This window comes from Nicotiana tabacum, chromosome 20 (genome assembly GCF_000715075.1).
Source record: "Nicotiana tabacum cultivar K326 chromosome 20, ASM71507v2, whole genome shotgun sequence".
Lineage (NCBI taxonomy): Eukaryota > Viridiplantae > Streptophyta > Magnoliopsida > Solanales > Solanaceae > Nicotiana > Nicotiana tabacum.
Genome location: NC_134099.1, coordinates 160,866,079 through 160,882,430, shown reverse-complemented (window position 1 = coordinate 160,882,430; position 16,352 = coordinate 160,866,079). Strand labels below are relative to the sequence as shown.

Sequence of the window (16,352 nt, the reverse complement as noted above, 5' to 3'; positions counted from 1 at the left end):
AGTTTGTTTGTATATCTATGATCTGTGATTTTCTTCAAATGAAAGGGAAAGAAAGGTTGTGGGGAAGGGATGAAAATGGGAGTATAATGGTAAGGTAGCAATGAAATGTTGTCATAGGAAGGCAGTTAACTGAGGAAGGGTAGGTTTGCACCACTTTTACGATGTCAGGGATATATTTGGACCGATAGTATGACGTTAAAGATACATTTGGACTGATAGTATAACGGAAGGCAATACTAAATCTTTTTCAATAATATATGGACAAATTTGACCCTTTTCCGTTTTGACAATCGTTTACTGATTTGGGGAAACGTAGTTGAAGGAAAACTAAAACCACCATTGGACTGTTTGGAAAAGCTTGAAGAACACCCAAATGGGTCTGTAGTGAATCTGTGATTGCTTAAATCTGCCTTTGCCATGGACCCATCTTCTCCAACTTGATGCAAATCCTTCAAGCTAAATGAAGCTCCCAAAAGTCACGCTCTAACTCATGTCCTTTTTCCGCCCCCGCGAGGGTACAAAGAGTTTTTTTCAATTAAAGGACAATCGAAACGGGATTTATTTATTTATTTCAGAGTCGCCACTTGGGAGATTTAGGGTGTCCCAAGTCACCAATTTTAATCCCGAATCGAGGAAAAGAATGACTCCATATTACAGTCTGCGTTCCAGAAATCCGGATAAGGAATTCTGTTAACCCGGGAGAAGGTGTTGGGCATTCCCGAGTTCCGTGGTTCTAGCACGGTCGCTCAACTGTTATATTCGGCTAGATTATCTGATTTTATACAAATATGAACTTATGTGCAAATTTTATCTTTTTACCGCTTTCATAATTGTTATTATTATTTTTACAAGAATGTGAACATTGTTTTAAACATGTCTTTGGATTACGTCGCATGAAATGCACCCGCAATCCGGAACACATTTTTATTCAATATTTTGGGATTTGGATTTGGGTCGCATGAAATGCACACCCGAGTTTAAGAAGGTAAGCTCATTAAAATGCGCGCCTAAAGCAATTAGCGTATTATTATTTCTGGGTAAGGCCGTGGAACTTTGCTAAACGGCTCATCCCAAAGTCTAATTAATTTTAATTAAACATTTATGGAGGGCCCCACAGTTTTGTACTTTTATTCGGCGAGACTCGTCTCATTTATTTTTTAAAAGACAATCCTAAAATGCCTACATTATTCTCTATTAAATTTGTCTCTACAAAATAAAATAAAAAAATATCTTAATTTATTTACATGCTGAAATTAACCAATAATATTTAATTAAACAACATTCCTCCAAGTTCCAAAATGGTCTATTTTGATGAACTAACGTGTTTTTTGAGACATGGTAATCATCCAACAATAGCGAATTAACTGGACGAAGTTACTACACCATTTATTTATTTTTAGGCAATATATAGATAGTTCGTCCGTTAAGCTATCATCCGATGTTTCACTATATATATTAAACAGCTACATGATTCTGATTAGAGTAAACAATTTATATATACAAATAAAATTTAGAATATAATTAAAATAAATCTGGAACTTCAACTCTTCATTTTCGTATTCATGCTACATGTTTCAGTTTACAATAACCAGCGTGTCAATTGTGTACCTGATATTGGAAGCAAAAGAAAATGAAGATGAGAATCAGCAGCAGTAATAACAATACAACACAGCAACAACAATCCAGCAACAGTAACAACCCAGGAACAGAGTTTGCAAACCAGTGGAGCAGTAATCCCCAAAACAAAAGCTTCAAGCTTTGATGAAACAACAATAATTAATGCTGATTTCAAACAATGAAAGAAAGCAGAAGATTTTTTTTTAGTTTCTTTTTTATTTGAAAGTTTTAATATTTTTCGGAATTTTTCTCTCTTAATTTTTTTTTCTGTCTTCTCTTATTCTCTCTATTCTCTTATTCTCTTATTCTCTGTCTGTTCTTTTTTGTTCTGATTCAAGACTTCTCCTATATAACACCTTCCCAAACCCTTTAATTAACTAATAAATCAATACTTTTTCCTATCAAACCCATAAAAAGTCGAACTACATTGACCTGATTCCTACTGGTGTCAAATTTTAATTCTGTCATAAAAAGTCGAACTACATTGACCTGATTCCTGTTTAGCCCAGGATATGTAGGAAACCTCTGAAGCAAAGGTTCGGTCAAATCTTTTTCAAAAAATGCTTCACACGGAGTACTCGGATGGGCAAAAATCGCTTGCTTTATCTTTGCACGAAAACCCTTCGTGTCTTCGGGCAAAGAGGGGCAGCTGTAAGCACGTGATTTTTACCCTATATGAGAATTACTCCCAAAAAATTCAAAATAAAATGATTTTCCTTGGTGTGCAATTTTGTGATATTTTTGAATAATTATTTGTATTTGTCTGTGCATGTTTATTTGTTAAATTAATAAAAATACAAAAATATGTCGCATTTTGCATGTAGGATTTAATTCTACAATTGTTAGTAATTAAGTTTGTTTTACAAAAAATTTAAAAATTACAAAAATAGGCATCGTTTGCATTTTTAGCATTTAATGTCCAAATATACAATTTTATGCTTAATTGTGCGTTAATTGTTATTGGGAGTTAATTTGCACTTTTATAACTTAATTTAATTCTTAATAATAATTTAAGCATTTTTAGAATTTAGTTTTAGAAAAATAAAAGAAGAAAAGAAAACAAAAATATAAAGAAAGTCGGAATTGGGCCTCTTCTTCAATTTCAAGCCACAGACCCAACCTTCCCTATGACCCGGTCCATTTCAAACCGGGTCGACCCAGTCCATAACCCAACATCCTATTATCTTACATTTTACAAAACAAAACAAAAAAAAACAAAAAAAAGAAAACCCTAAAAAAGGGTTAAGCCATCCGCCCCCCCTCATTTTGCTTCATCTTCTCCAAGCTCCAACCATGGCTGCCCTTTACCCTCCATTCTCACGTCCAAACGACTCCTAGCGTCCTCTTCGCCGAGCTCAAGCTTGAGCTCAGATTGCCATGGTTGCCCCACCCCATCGCCACCTGCTTTTCCGTCCAAACGCCACCACCAAATCCTACTTCTTCTTCGTGTTTCGTCGTCAACCCGTCGCGCTGCTGTTCCGTTCTCCAAAACGCAGCAATGAGAGCTGCTCGAAACCAGCCCAAAAACGAGCTCCACCGTTGCTCCGTCTTCAGCTTCACCATTGCTGCTGCTACTCACGTTCTGCTTCAGCTGCTTCTCGCCGCGTCTGCCTTCGTCCTCTTAGTCGAGCTCAAGCTTGAGCTCGACATCCATGGTCGCCACTGCTTCATTCCGCTTCAGCTTCCTCGTCATGCTGCTCACGCAGCTGTTACTGTTACTGTTTCTTCTCCTCCTTCCAGCTGCCTCGTCCAGCTTCTGCCTCATCGATACAGGCAGCCATGGCTGCCATTACGGCGCCTCAACATCGAGCTTTGGTCCGTCGAGTCTTTTGTACGTCAACTCGAGTTGGTCGTTCAACGAAAGGTTCCGTTTCTCCATTCTTAATACCTATTGTTAATTTGTAAATGCTTTACATAGAAATGACAGCCTTGTTGCACCCCCGATTTGTTTGGATTTGTTGATAAATTCATGAAGGTGACAGATTCATGTTTGTTATGTTTGAAGTTTGTTAGTTCTTCATCAAGTAATTTAATCTCGAGTGTTTATTTTAGTGTGAATCGTTCATTTTTGTTATGATGTTTGTTTTAAGTTGAAGTTAAATTGATTATTTGAAGATTAGTGATTTGAATATGTTTATTTATTTTGTTTAAGTTTAATTCGAAGTTTGAATAAAATTTGTTTGTTATTGTTATTGAATATTTTCATTCATGTTTATACTTTGTTTGGTTGATCTTGAATCTGAAATTTGTATAGTTTGATTTCTTGTTTTATTGTTTATCATTTATGATTATTTCTTGAATTTGTCTCATAATCTTGTTTAAGTTTAATATAGGAATTGTTGGTTGTAATGTTGTTAGAGTTGATTTTAAGTTCAATATTATTGAATTTAGAAATCTGAATATACTTGTTTGTTGTTGAATCTGAAAATAGGTTTGTTTGTTGCTAAAAATATTGTTCAATCAAATTTTAGTTGTTCTTTGTTGTTCAATTTGTGATTTGTTGTTGAAATGTTGAAGAAATCATGTTCATGTGATTTGTTGTTTGAATTTGTGTAGAAATTGGTCATATTGGCTATATTTTGGTTGAGTTTGATTAATTGATTGATTATAGCTGATGAGGGTAGTTTGGTAAATTGTAGTACATCCGGGGTAAAATAGTAATTGCAATAAGGTCGGAGGGGTAGTTTAGGAATTATACATTTTGTAATTTTTTATGTTAAGCATGGGGGACAAAAGGTAATGGGGTGTAGGTGATATAGTTGTTTAATATAAATGGGGGACAAGACAAAATATAGTGGAGGGGAATATGGTAATTGTTCATTTTGTCCCCCATGCCTACCATAAACAATTATCATATTCCTCTCCACTATATTTTGTCTTGTCCCCCATTTATATTAAACAACTATATCACCTACACCCCATTACCTTTTGTCCCCCATGCTTAACATAAAAAATTAAAAAATGTACAATTCCTAAACTACCCTTCCGACCTTATTGCAATTACTATTTTACCCCGAACGTACTACAATTTACCAAACTACCCTCATCAGCTATAACCAATCAATTAATCAAACTCAACCAAAATATAGCCAATATGACCAATTTCTACACAAATTCAAACAACAAATCACATGAACATGATTTCTTCAACATTTCAACAACAAATCACATGAACACAAATTGAACAACAAAGAACAACTAAAATTTGATTGAACAATATTTTTAGCAACAAACAAACCTATTTTCAGATTCAACAACAACAACAACAAACAAGTATATTCAGATTTCTAAATTCAATAATATTGAACTTAAAATCAACTCTAACAACATTACAACCAACAATTCCTATATTAAACTTAAACAAGATTATGAGACAAATTCAAGAAATAATCATAAATGATAAACAATAAAACAAGAAATCAAACTATACAAATTTCAGATTCAAGATCAACCAAACAAAGTATAAACATGAATGAAAATATTCAATAACAATAACAAACAAATTTTATTCAAACTTCGAATTAAACTTAAACAAAATAAATAAACATATTCAAATCACTAATCTTCAAATAATCAATTTAACTTCAACTTAAAACAAACATCATAACAAAAATGAACGATTCACACTAAAATAAAAACTCGAGATTAAATTACTTGATGAAGAACTAACAAACTTCAAACATAACAAACATGAATCTGTCACCTTCATGAATTTATCAACAAATCCAAACAAATCGGGGGTGCAACAAGGCTGTCATTTCTATGTAAAGCATTTACAAATTAACAATAGGTATTAAGAATGGAGAAACGGAACCTTTCGTTGAACGACCAACTCGAGTTGACGTACAAAAGACTCGACGGACCAAAGCTCGATGTTGAGGCGCCGTAATGGCAGCCATGGCTGCCTGTATCGATGAGGCAGAAGCTGGACGAGGTAGCTGGAAGGAGGAGAAGAAACAGTAACAGTAACAGCTGCGTGAGCAGCATGACGAGGAAGCTGAAGCGGAATGAAGCAGTGGCGACCATGGATGTCGAGCTCAAGCTTGAGCTCGACGAAGAGGACGAAGGCAGACGCGGCGAGAAGCAGCTGAAGCAGAACGTGAGTAGCAGCAGCAATGGTGAAGCTGAAGACGCAACGACGCAGCAGCACGACGGAGCAACGGTGGAGCTCGTTTTTGGGCTGGTTTCGAGCAGCTCTCATTGCTGCGTTTTGGAGAACGGAGTAGCTTGGTCGTTTGGAGAACGGAGCAGCAGCGCGACGGGTTGACGATGAAACACGAAGAAGAAGTAGGATTTGGTCGTTTGGTGGTGGCGTTTGGACGGAAAAGCAGGTGGCGATGGGGTGGGGCAGCCATGGCAATCTGAGCTCAAGCTTGAGCTCGGCGAAGAGGACGCTAGGAGTAGTTTGGACGTGAGAATGGAGGGTAAAGGGCAGCCATGGTTGGAGCTTGGTGAAGCTTGGAGAAGAAGAAGATAAGGAGGGGGGCGGATGGCTTAGCTCTAACCCTTTTTTAGGGTTTTCTTTTCTTTGTTTTTTTTTGTTTTGTTTTGTAAAATGTAAGATAATAGGATGTTGGGTTATGGACTGGGTCGACCCGGTTTGAAATGGACAGGGTCATAGGGAAGGTTGGGCCATTTTTTGGGCCCGTGGCTTGAAATTGAAGAAGAGGCCCAATTCCGACTTTCTTTATATTTTTGTTTTCTTTTCTTCTTTTATTTTTCTAAAACTAAATTCTAAAAATGCTTAAATTATTATTAAGAATTAAATTAAGTTATAAAAGCGCAAATTAACTCCCAATAACAATTAACGCACAATTAAGTAATAATTAAGCATAAAATTGTATATTTGGACATTAAATGCTAAAAATGCAAACAATGCCTGTTTTTGTAATTTTTAAATTTTTTGTAAAACACTTAATTACTAACAATTGTAGAATTAAATCCTACATGCAAAATGCGACATATTTTTGTATTTTTATTAATTTAACAAATAAACATGCACAGACAAATACAAATAATTATTCAAAAATATCACAAAATTGCACATCAAGGAAAATCATTTTATTTTGAATTTTTTGGGAGTAATTCTCATATAGGGTAAAAATCACGTGCTTACAACTCACACTATGAAAAGGGTGTAAAGAACTAGACTTTTCTCTATTCATATGAACACACAGATTCACTTAAAATTCTAACATATAACATTTGCAAGTTTGAATATTTTGATGAACTAAGATAATATGTGTGCTTCAAATGAGGAGTTGGGAACAGGAATCCTACCCAACATATGAGATTTCACCGTTTCTTTCATTATTTACCTTATTCTTTTCCACAATCAGATTTTTGCGTGACATATCTGTTTTTGGGGTACTTTTGTTTTTAAAATTTATTTTGGTAGCTTTTTTCGAAATCAACTCATATGATTCTGTCTTGAAACTTCTTGATTTGGGATTTTTTGGATTGTTTTTAGATGGGTTTTTGTTAGTTTTGTTGATTCTTTAATGGATGGATCTCAATGTCAGTTAGGGGAGTGGGTAAAATAATTAAGGTTAGTGTGGTGTAGTGGCATGCCACATGGCATCCGCTTCACCTAAATGTCAGGCCATGTGGAGTTTTAATAGCCGAGTCATCGCCACAGTAGATCTCTATTAGAAATAGGGGCATATTTGATAAGAATTATAACGACAGGGGTATTTTTACTCCTATAGTATATGGAGGTTAAGTATAAACAATATTTAAAAATAGAAGGATATATCTGGCCTTTTTTCCTTTATCCATGGCATTTGACAGACTTGCATTTGCCTATTAAATGTCGAATACGTGATCTAATGTTATGTTTTGTTCTCGGCATATTTTTGTCTCTGTACTAATGTTGTATTGCTCCTGTTGGACTAATACAATAAGGTATTTCAATTAATACTTACCCCTAAATTTATTGCAAATGCTGTAGCAGTGTTGAGGCGGGTTGTTTTACTTAATACGGGGTCATGCGAAAGCCTCGAGACAGATTTTTAATTTTTTAAATTTATGAATTGATAATATAGCATTATAACACAAATAATATATATATATATAAGATACATTAAAAGTTCAAGAAAACTAAAAAAAAATTAAAGAAACTAATTATAAAATAAAATATCTAGCATGTATTACAAGTATAAATAATGTAATACTATTAAAGTACTATGAAATATAAATTAACTACAACGTCTTAACTTTCAAACAATTAAAAATTATAATTTCTTAAAAAATATTATCAAATTGCATATTTTACCTCCTTAAAAGTAAATATTCAATAAATTTTATCAACACTGTAATTTAAAGTATTACTCATTCATGAATAAATATAAAATTATTTTTATATGGTAAAATAACAAATACATGATAATTTTGAGAGGCATAGAAATAAAATAAGAAGATCTAGCAAGTAAAGATATAAATTTATTTAGTTTCAGAAGAAATATTCAAATGATATTCATCCTCACGATATTCTCAATTAGTAAATATGCAACACTATTATGGTTCGTTATTTAAGTTATTCACTATTTTCATATTCCTATAGATTCATTTGCTAAAGAATTTTGAGAGTCAACATTGCTAATTAGCGAATTCAACACATAATTTGCATAGTAACTATTGGGCGTGTCCCGAGCGTTGAGCGTTAGACGTGTTTAGGGTACACAGTTGGGCGTTGAGCGTTAGACGGCAAATTCAATACATGATTTGCATAGTAACTATTGGGTGTTTTGATAGTGCTTCGCCCCGAAGCGAGCTAGTTCCAGAAAAGTCTTTTAAAATGTTGTCGTGTAGTGAAATGCCATTTTTTGTGTGCAACTAATGCAGATGTTTCTCTCCTAAGCATTTATAGACGTTTATAACTATAGTCTATTGTTCATTAAACGCAAGTTTGTCTAGTGTTAATTCTCTCAACATTGATTTCGTGTTTGAGTTGGAGGGACTCCCTCTAACCATTGATTCAAGTAATTTGCTGTCGAAAGAGCATTGGCTATAGCACCATTTACAAAGAAAGTATGTCTCTATGGATGATACTTGATTTCCAAATCAACCTGATTTTCATAAACCGACAAAGAAAACCTTGAATCATCAACAAGAAGAACCTGAGGTTGGCTTCTTTACTGCTATACGTTCTTGGGAAATTTATGATTATAACACATGATTAATGTGTAAGAGGAACAATTTCCCAAGTTGAGAACATAAACTATTTTGGTAAGAAGAAACAGGGTATTGAGAGGAGCAAGATTTTGGCACAGTGACATAACAACAATTTGGTGAACTGATGAAAAGCAGAAAAAAGCACAGCCCGGTGCACTAAGCTCCCATGCACGGGGTCCGAGGAAGGGCCGGACCATAAGGGTTTATTGTATGCAGTCTTACCCTGCATTTCTGCAAGAGAGTACTGTTTCCACGGCTCGAACCCGTGACCAAGATCATACACCTAAGACAACTTAAAATACTTGGTTCACAGTTAAACTCAACATTTTACGAAGTTAATAACCAATTAATGAACTATCTTACATTATTAAGAGCTTAATCATAGCATATTAAAACACTAATATTGTAAACCATGGTCCATGGTCCATGGATGTTATCTTGATCCACAAAGGTAAAGCTAGGAAAGCAAAATGCTCTGAGCAATTTATAACTACTTTCTCAAAACATAAAGACTATTGCTAAGTAAAATAGACATGTAGTAAGCATTAAACACAAATAACAACTTAGCCATAAACCAAAAGAAAGAAAAAACGATTCAACTGTTTCCCTCAGAAACCTTAAATGAATGGAAGGCCTCATAGTTTTCTTATAAAAAAAAAATAAACACACTAACTTAGAAGTTCATGATCTTCAAATTGTGTTAGGCTAATACTCATCCTCCTCCTCCTTATCCTCCTCCTCGTTGTCGTCATCATCACCATCGCCATTATCATCATCAGTAGCAGTAATAGCACCATCGTCATCATCATCTATTGGAGAAAAAGAGATCAGTATTGTTAATTCTACATGAAGAAAATGTGTAGATAAAGTTATGGTCTTTCTCAGTTTGTGTACAGTATTTTGCTTTAGCACACATTTTCCACAATGCAGCCTTGGCTAAGACGAGATCTCAGGTTCAATTCTTAATTTAGTGTGGGTTTATGTCCTACTATGTTGGTATTAACCCTACTAGTGTGTGCTAGAGGGTACCGTTGCACTAGTGCAATATAATATTGTAAGGCCCTCTCTGTTCAGTGACAAAAAGGAAAACAACACACATTATATTCATTTTTAGACAACTAAATAACAAAAGATGATTTTTCCATAGATAGTTTAGTTCATAAACATGCCTTATTCTTGACTCTTCCAACAAATATAATCTTTTTTCTTTTTGGTTCCACCAGGTGTCCAGTACCTGCTTTGGGCCCCCCACTAATCTGGATCGCACCACGTGAAGTCAATTAAAGCGCATACCAGAATTTTTTCCACTATCATGCTCGAATCTTATACCTCTAATTAAGGGTTCGAGGAATCCGCTCCACCCCACACCACTACTCTTGGTGGTAGCACATATAGTCATTTCAACCAACTTGTCTTGATCAAAGAATAGTTACCAGGAGGGCAGTTCCTACTTAAGTGTTTTCCTTCATAAAGATTAATTGGTTCTAATGAGTCATTTTTTAGCGTTAAAGAAATCTTCTTTTTTAAAGATAGAGTATGACTATCCAATATATTTTACCAGAATGCTATTCTAAATAAGTAAATTATAAAGTTCCATCTTCTAACTATTCCTAGTTAATTGTTTATATTGATAGAAACTATGTAGGTTTTCTTGCGTTCCTTTTTTTTGGGCTAAAATATTCATCTTTTCAATTGATAGTTCTTCTATTTCAAGAATTTTTGCAATAAATAAGATAATACCTAAAATACCAGAGCTTTAACCAAGGTGTCAAAACAAAAGAATAATTAGTAAAAGGCATGTTAGAGAAAGTGAAGAATTGATTTAACAGTGGTTTTAAGTGAGACTCTGAATGTATGTAACTGAATTTTTTCAGTAGTGTACCTGGATATAAATTGTTATTCTTTGCCTTGTCCATGAAGAGCTCAAAGCCATAATTCTGATAATCTTCAACTTGTGTTTTCCAGATATCCCTTGCTGATTTGTAAAGAGGTTCTTCGCAATCCTTTACCTCAATGGACTTTAGAGAACACATGTCTCCGAAACAAGAAGGGATCTCTTGAAGATATTTACAATCACACAAAACCAAGAGTTCAAGGTTAGGAAAGGCATCATTCGCAACAGTCCACTCTCTAAGGTAATCTATTTGCTTTAGTTTTAAGACTTTGAGTTGAGGGAAGTCGCCGTTGCTCACTTTCCATTCCCCAAATTTAAAGTTTACCCAATGTAGTTTGAGTACTTGAAGGTTCTGAAGCAAAGCAATTTCTGATGAGTGCTGAGGATGCAGGTAAAAGCCGATTAGTTTCAAGTTTTTGAGATTTGGCGCTGAGATACAAAAGGGGAGGGTGCCAAACATTGATGTGACGCATTTATGATGAATCTCCAGTGTTTCAATCCCTGTTGGAAAATTCAATACATAGTACTGAAAGTTCACAACACCAGTGACTTCGCAACTCAGTTTCCGAAGATTTGGTGTTTTTCTCAAAATAAATTCCAATTCTAGGACACAAGAAAAACATGGAATCGAAAGAGTTTTCAGATCATAAAGTTTCTTGGAGTTCTCAATTGATTCTTCTGCATTTTCTATGGTGAAGCTGCAATTGGTAATATGCATATGTCTCAATTTAACCATGTCCCAGAGTGAAATGGGTAGTGAAATGTGTGCCTGATAATTACCGCGTAATATTAGAGTTTCAAGGTTCCAACGGTTGGCTATGAACGATGAAATTGACGACACCCGAGTTCGTGCAACAAAATACCTCAAGTAAACTAGATCAGTTGGCAAAGAATCAATTCTAGTGAACTCCAGAACCAACACTTTAAGAAACTTGAAACTGTGAAAATTGTGGGAGACACTGCCAAATGCAAGGCCATCATTGTGCAAAATTATAGAGCTAACGTGTGACAAACTAGAGCTCCATTCTCCAATAGGATAGCCGTCACCATAAATGGACATGCGACGAGCAAGTTGCTTGTGACAGTAGACAGGGGAAGAAGGATCAGCATTTTGATCCCTGCAAATACAGATATTAGTAAACTTATAAGATTAATTAGCAATATAACTTGACTAATTAATTAATTGAACCGAAAGTGTACTACTAATTGGCATATTACCGTTTTATGCATAGGAGAAGATTCTCTTCCTTTGCTCTCTCCTTGCAGAAATCATACAATAGGTCATGAATATGACATTCTTTGGTCTTACCTCGAGAACTCTTCTTAGTTCCCATCACTAGATTTCTTCCAATAAGATTCTCCAAATAACCTTCTGCGATGTCCTCCAAGCTCTTCCCCTCACAACTTTTTACAAATCCTTCGGAGATCCACAACCATGTTAACTTTGAAACATCAATCTCCTTGTCCTCTAAAAATGCTCCAAAGTAAAGAAAGCAAGACCTTAAATGATAGGGTAAACTCTGATAACTTCGTTCTATAATGGCCCTCGAGTCTTTGTGAATGTGAGGACCTAAATTGTTGGCCAATTGTTCCCAACATTCTTCTTTCTTCTCCATCTCAGCCAGAATACCAGCTACCAAAACAATCGAAAGAGGTAGCTGACCACACTTTTTTGCTATTTGTTGCCCAATTTTCTTTAGGAGAGGAGGGCAGAATTCTTCCCCAAACACTTTTTTCCTCAGTAACATCCAACTTTCATCATTGTTAAACATACGAAGCGGAAAGGGATCACTCTGAAATCTGGCGTAATTGGCAACCTCATGATTTCGGGTTGTTAGAATAATTCTACTTCCATAATTGGAATCTTGAAAACAACCTATTAGATCATCCCATGCACTGGCTTCCCACACATCGTCAACAAGGATAAGATATCTTTTGGAAAATAAAGTTCTGCGAAGCTGATCAGCTAATTCATCAGCTCGATTTTCGCTACATTCAGAATTCTCACCAGTAGCATCACGTAAAAGTGCCAGCAACAAGTCCTTACGTGAATACACTTGAGACACACAACATTGTGCACGAATGTCAAAGTGAGAAATGACTAACCTGTCAGAGTAGAGTCATAGGCCAAAGTCGTCTTGCCTAGACCCGGCATACCAACAATTGAGATAACATCTCGTTCTTTGGTGCCTTTTAGTAGTTGGTCTCTTAACTTTTCTATGACATCCTTGAAACCCACAATTTCTTCATTCATCCTTGGAGTCCTCCCCGAATTTGATAACGTATGATCTATGTCAGTGTTCATTGCATTGCCAATCATTTTCTTTTCCTGAATCTCTGCTACCTCTGTTCTGATAAGAGTAATCTCCTCCATGATATCCAAGAGCCAACGCTCGAGGCACCAGATAGGAGCTTCTTTGCTTATACAAGCATCAACTATGTATTCCACCTCATATGCTTTATCAATCAATTGTGTCGCACAACGTTGAATTTTGTTGAGGACATTATTTCGCTCTTTTGCAACAGCATTTAGAAAGGGTTGCAAGGCCTCAAGTTCCTTCTGAATTATTTGAAGTTGGTTCGTGACAGAAGCTAGTGAATCTGAATGGCGGTGTTGGAACTCCTTGAGGTTGTTTAAAAGGAAATCAACATAGCCTAGTCCATGAATCCTTGGCAAGTTAGATTGAAATGCCTTCCGAATGGTAAGGTAGATCATTGTGTTTATACGTTGAATGTTGCCTGACAAATCAAGAACTAGTGAAGGGTTCCCTTCTCCCAGTGCCTTGTCTTCCTTCTCCTCTTCATCTTCATATAACGAATAAACCAGAAGTCCAACATCAATAACCACAGTGTCGATATCTTGAAGAAGAAACTGAAGATCTTGTATCGGCACACAGATGATATTGGCTCTCAAGAAGTTGAGCATCTCCTGAAAGATTGCCAAGTGGTTCTTCAAAGCAACTATCCGACTGGAGTTACTATTATTTGGTAGATCTACCAAATTGTGTAGAATAGTTGCCGTAAAACTGCCTTCACTGTCAATTGCATGCTTACTTTGGATGTTGGGATACCATCCTGGTTGTATCGTCGACTTTAAAGATTGCAAGACATCAACATAGATCTTGCGGATGTATGGTTGAGCTGGCTTAATTTTCATTTGCAAGAAAAGCAAAACCATGATTTCACCTAGAGCCACATCTTGATCTTCGTAGCCATGGCCTGAAAAATACAACCAGGCAAGCATTGACGCGTGTCCGACCACAGTTAAAACATGAGTGAAGAAATTAAGATGTTGGCTCAGAGGCTCTATGAGTCTCTCTGAAACAAAGTAGACGAAATTTTGCAGAATGATCAATTCCCTGAGAACATGATCTGTATGTTTCTTGGTTTCAGGTACATCAAGAGTTAAATGGCGATCACCAAGTTTCATTAGATCACGAAGATCATCGATCACAGCATCAATAAACACTGTCACATATGTCGGAATAGCAATATCATCCTTGTTGGCTGAAGTTAGTGATAATGATATCCTAGGAAAGGAGTATTTGGCTCTAATTTCCATCTTTATCAACCAAATCTTGTATTGTACCATAAAGGTACAAAAATCAAAGTACTCGGCTAGGTGTAGTTCAGAAAAGTCAACTAGAGCATCTTCAAACAGAGCTTGGACTTTCTCAGTGACATCTAGCATGTCAGGTTCATCCGTTAAGCTCTGCAAGCTGAGAAAAATATCCAGGAATTTGAATTCCTGTTTAACGAACTTCATTGTTTCTACGGAAGTTTCAGAGAAGTATAAAATACTGTCAAGTTGTTGCAGACGTTCAAAAAGACGAGTCTTTGATGACAGATATTGGTTAGAAGACATCTCTCTGCCTATTTTCTCAAAATTGGTGACTAAAAGAAAATGTGATGAAGTTGAACTGCAAAGGGGAAGAAGGAGAGCAACTCTGATGTTTGATACTAAGCCTTTACATACTAAACAACATTTTATGCTACTTGGTGCTTAGGTTTTTCGTTCTCATTGGGTTCTCTTTGCTTAGAATTTTATATTCTGGAACTTTTACTTTCCAGCTATTGTATGACCACTACACAACTATTTTAGTTACTCAACTATGACCAGCCACTCCACAAATATTTTATAAGATGACCGTGGAAACCGTCTATTGTAGAAATGCATTGTGTACAATAAACTCTTGTGGTTCAATACCGAATCCCGCGCAGGAGCTGCTCTTACTAGTTGCTCAAGTGAAAGGCCACATATATAGGCTTTTTCAGTTGGCAAGTTTTTTCTAGTCATTGGCAACTACTATTGATACTTTGACAGAAGCTTGTCTTATTAATAACATCCTAATATGATACTCCATTATTGCCCACTTCACAAGATAAACAATTAATTTTTCACACTAAAAAGAAATTGATGATATAATTAATTACTACTTCAGCCTGTTCACTCACTGCTAGTGTAGCATATGAACTCAGCATACACACACTCTCTCTCTCTGGCTGCTAATAAAGCATACATGATAACTGACTTTTATTATTAAGAAAAGATCTAGAAAGAGGCAGCCTGCAGGGACCCTAGTCAGAAAGCTAGATTAATTATTTTATTAGATTATTTATTTATATACAAAGAAGGAACAAAAAGTTTACATCTGGAAATGTTTCTTTAACCAACTAAAGATTGCTACATGCCGAGAGTAGGCCACTAGAAATATAGTCAAGATTTTTAAAATTTGTAAATTTCAAGAGATAATATGTATGTTGTTAAAAATGCTTTCTTTTTAAATGCAAATATTTTAATATACTAACTGATGAGAGATGCTCCCTGCAAGGCAATAATTTAGTATTACTAGTACTAAATTATTTGAGAGACTCTTCAAGCACCATGTTAGGCTTTGCCCCATCTAGTAAGAAAAATAAAAGGTGAAACCATTCACTCACGAGTCAAAATCTAAATAACTTGCACCTTTTACTAGTACTCAGAAATATTTTATGATTTTCTAGGTAGTTAAACTATGAAAACTAGTCTACAATGGATGCAACGACTAACAGATAATTTATTAAGTTAATTAAGGAAATGCTTACTGATCTTGTGAACTGCTCCTGATAGAGCTTTTCATACTCTGCACAAAAAAAAGTCCAATGAGTTAATAGCTCAAAAAGTAGTATCCAGTGGCGGAGGCAGGATCTTCACGAATGGGGTTCAAAAAAAAAAAATTGTACCTAGTGAGAATTAATCTCATGACCTTATGTAGATTTTGAACCCCCTTAACCACTAAACTACACTTTTGGATTGTGTTAAGGGGGTTCAAAACTTAATATATAGAGGTAAAAAACAGATTTTGCCTTATATATACAGTGTATTTTTTCGGCGAAGGGGGTTCGGGTGAACCCCTTTGCGCACCCCTAAATCAGCCCCGGGTAGTATCCCTCCATTTCATTTATAGGAGGCCGTTTGATGTAGAAAGTAAAGAAGAGCAACGTATGAAAATTTTCTTTCTCTGTATATTTTCTGTTGTACAAGGCTAAGGTATAAATACAAGAAGAAAAGGAATTTAGGCTAAAACAGAAATGCCAAGTGGCATGCACCTAATGGCTAAGTTATAACTGAAAAATTCCTACACTATAACTAACTTTTCAGATAAATACAAGAAATATAAAAAGCTAT

General features: G+C 35.5%; 1 long non-coding RNA gene and 1 pseudogene across 1 annotated transcript; one reads left to right on the top strand and one right to left on the bottom strand.

The window, feature by feature from the left end:
- Positions 1-9,331: 9,331 nt before the first annotated feature.
- Positions 9,332-15,735, bottom strand: LOC107830316 (putative late blight resistance protein homolog R1B-23; annotated as a pseudogene).
- Positions 9,606-14,211, top strand: LOC142174765 (uncharacterized). Its single transcript, XR_012703824.1, has 3 exons — positions 9,606-10,642; positions 10,756-10,925; positions 14,078-14,211. It is a non-coding gene; the product is annotated as an uncharacterized LOC142174765 (long non-coding RNA).
- Positions 15,736-16,352: the final 617 nt, after the last annotated feature.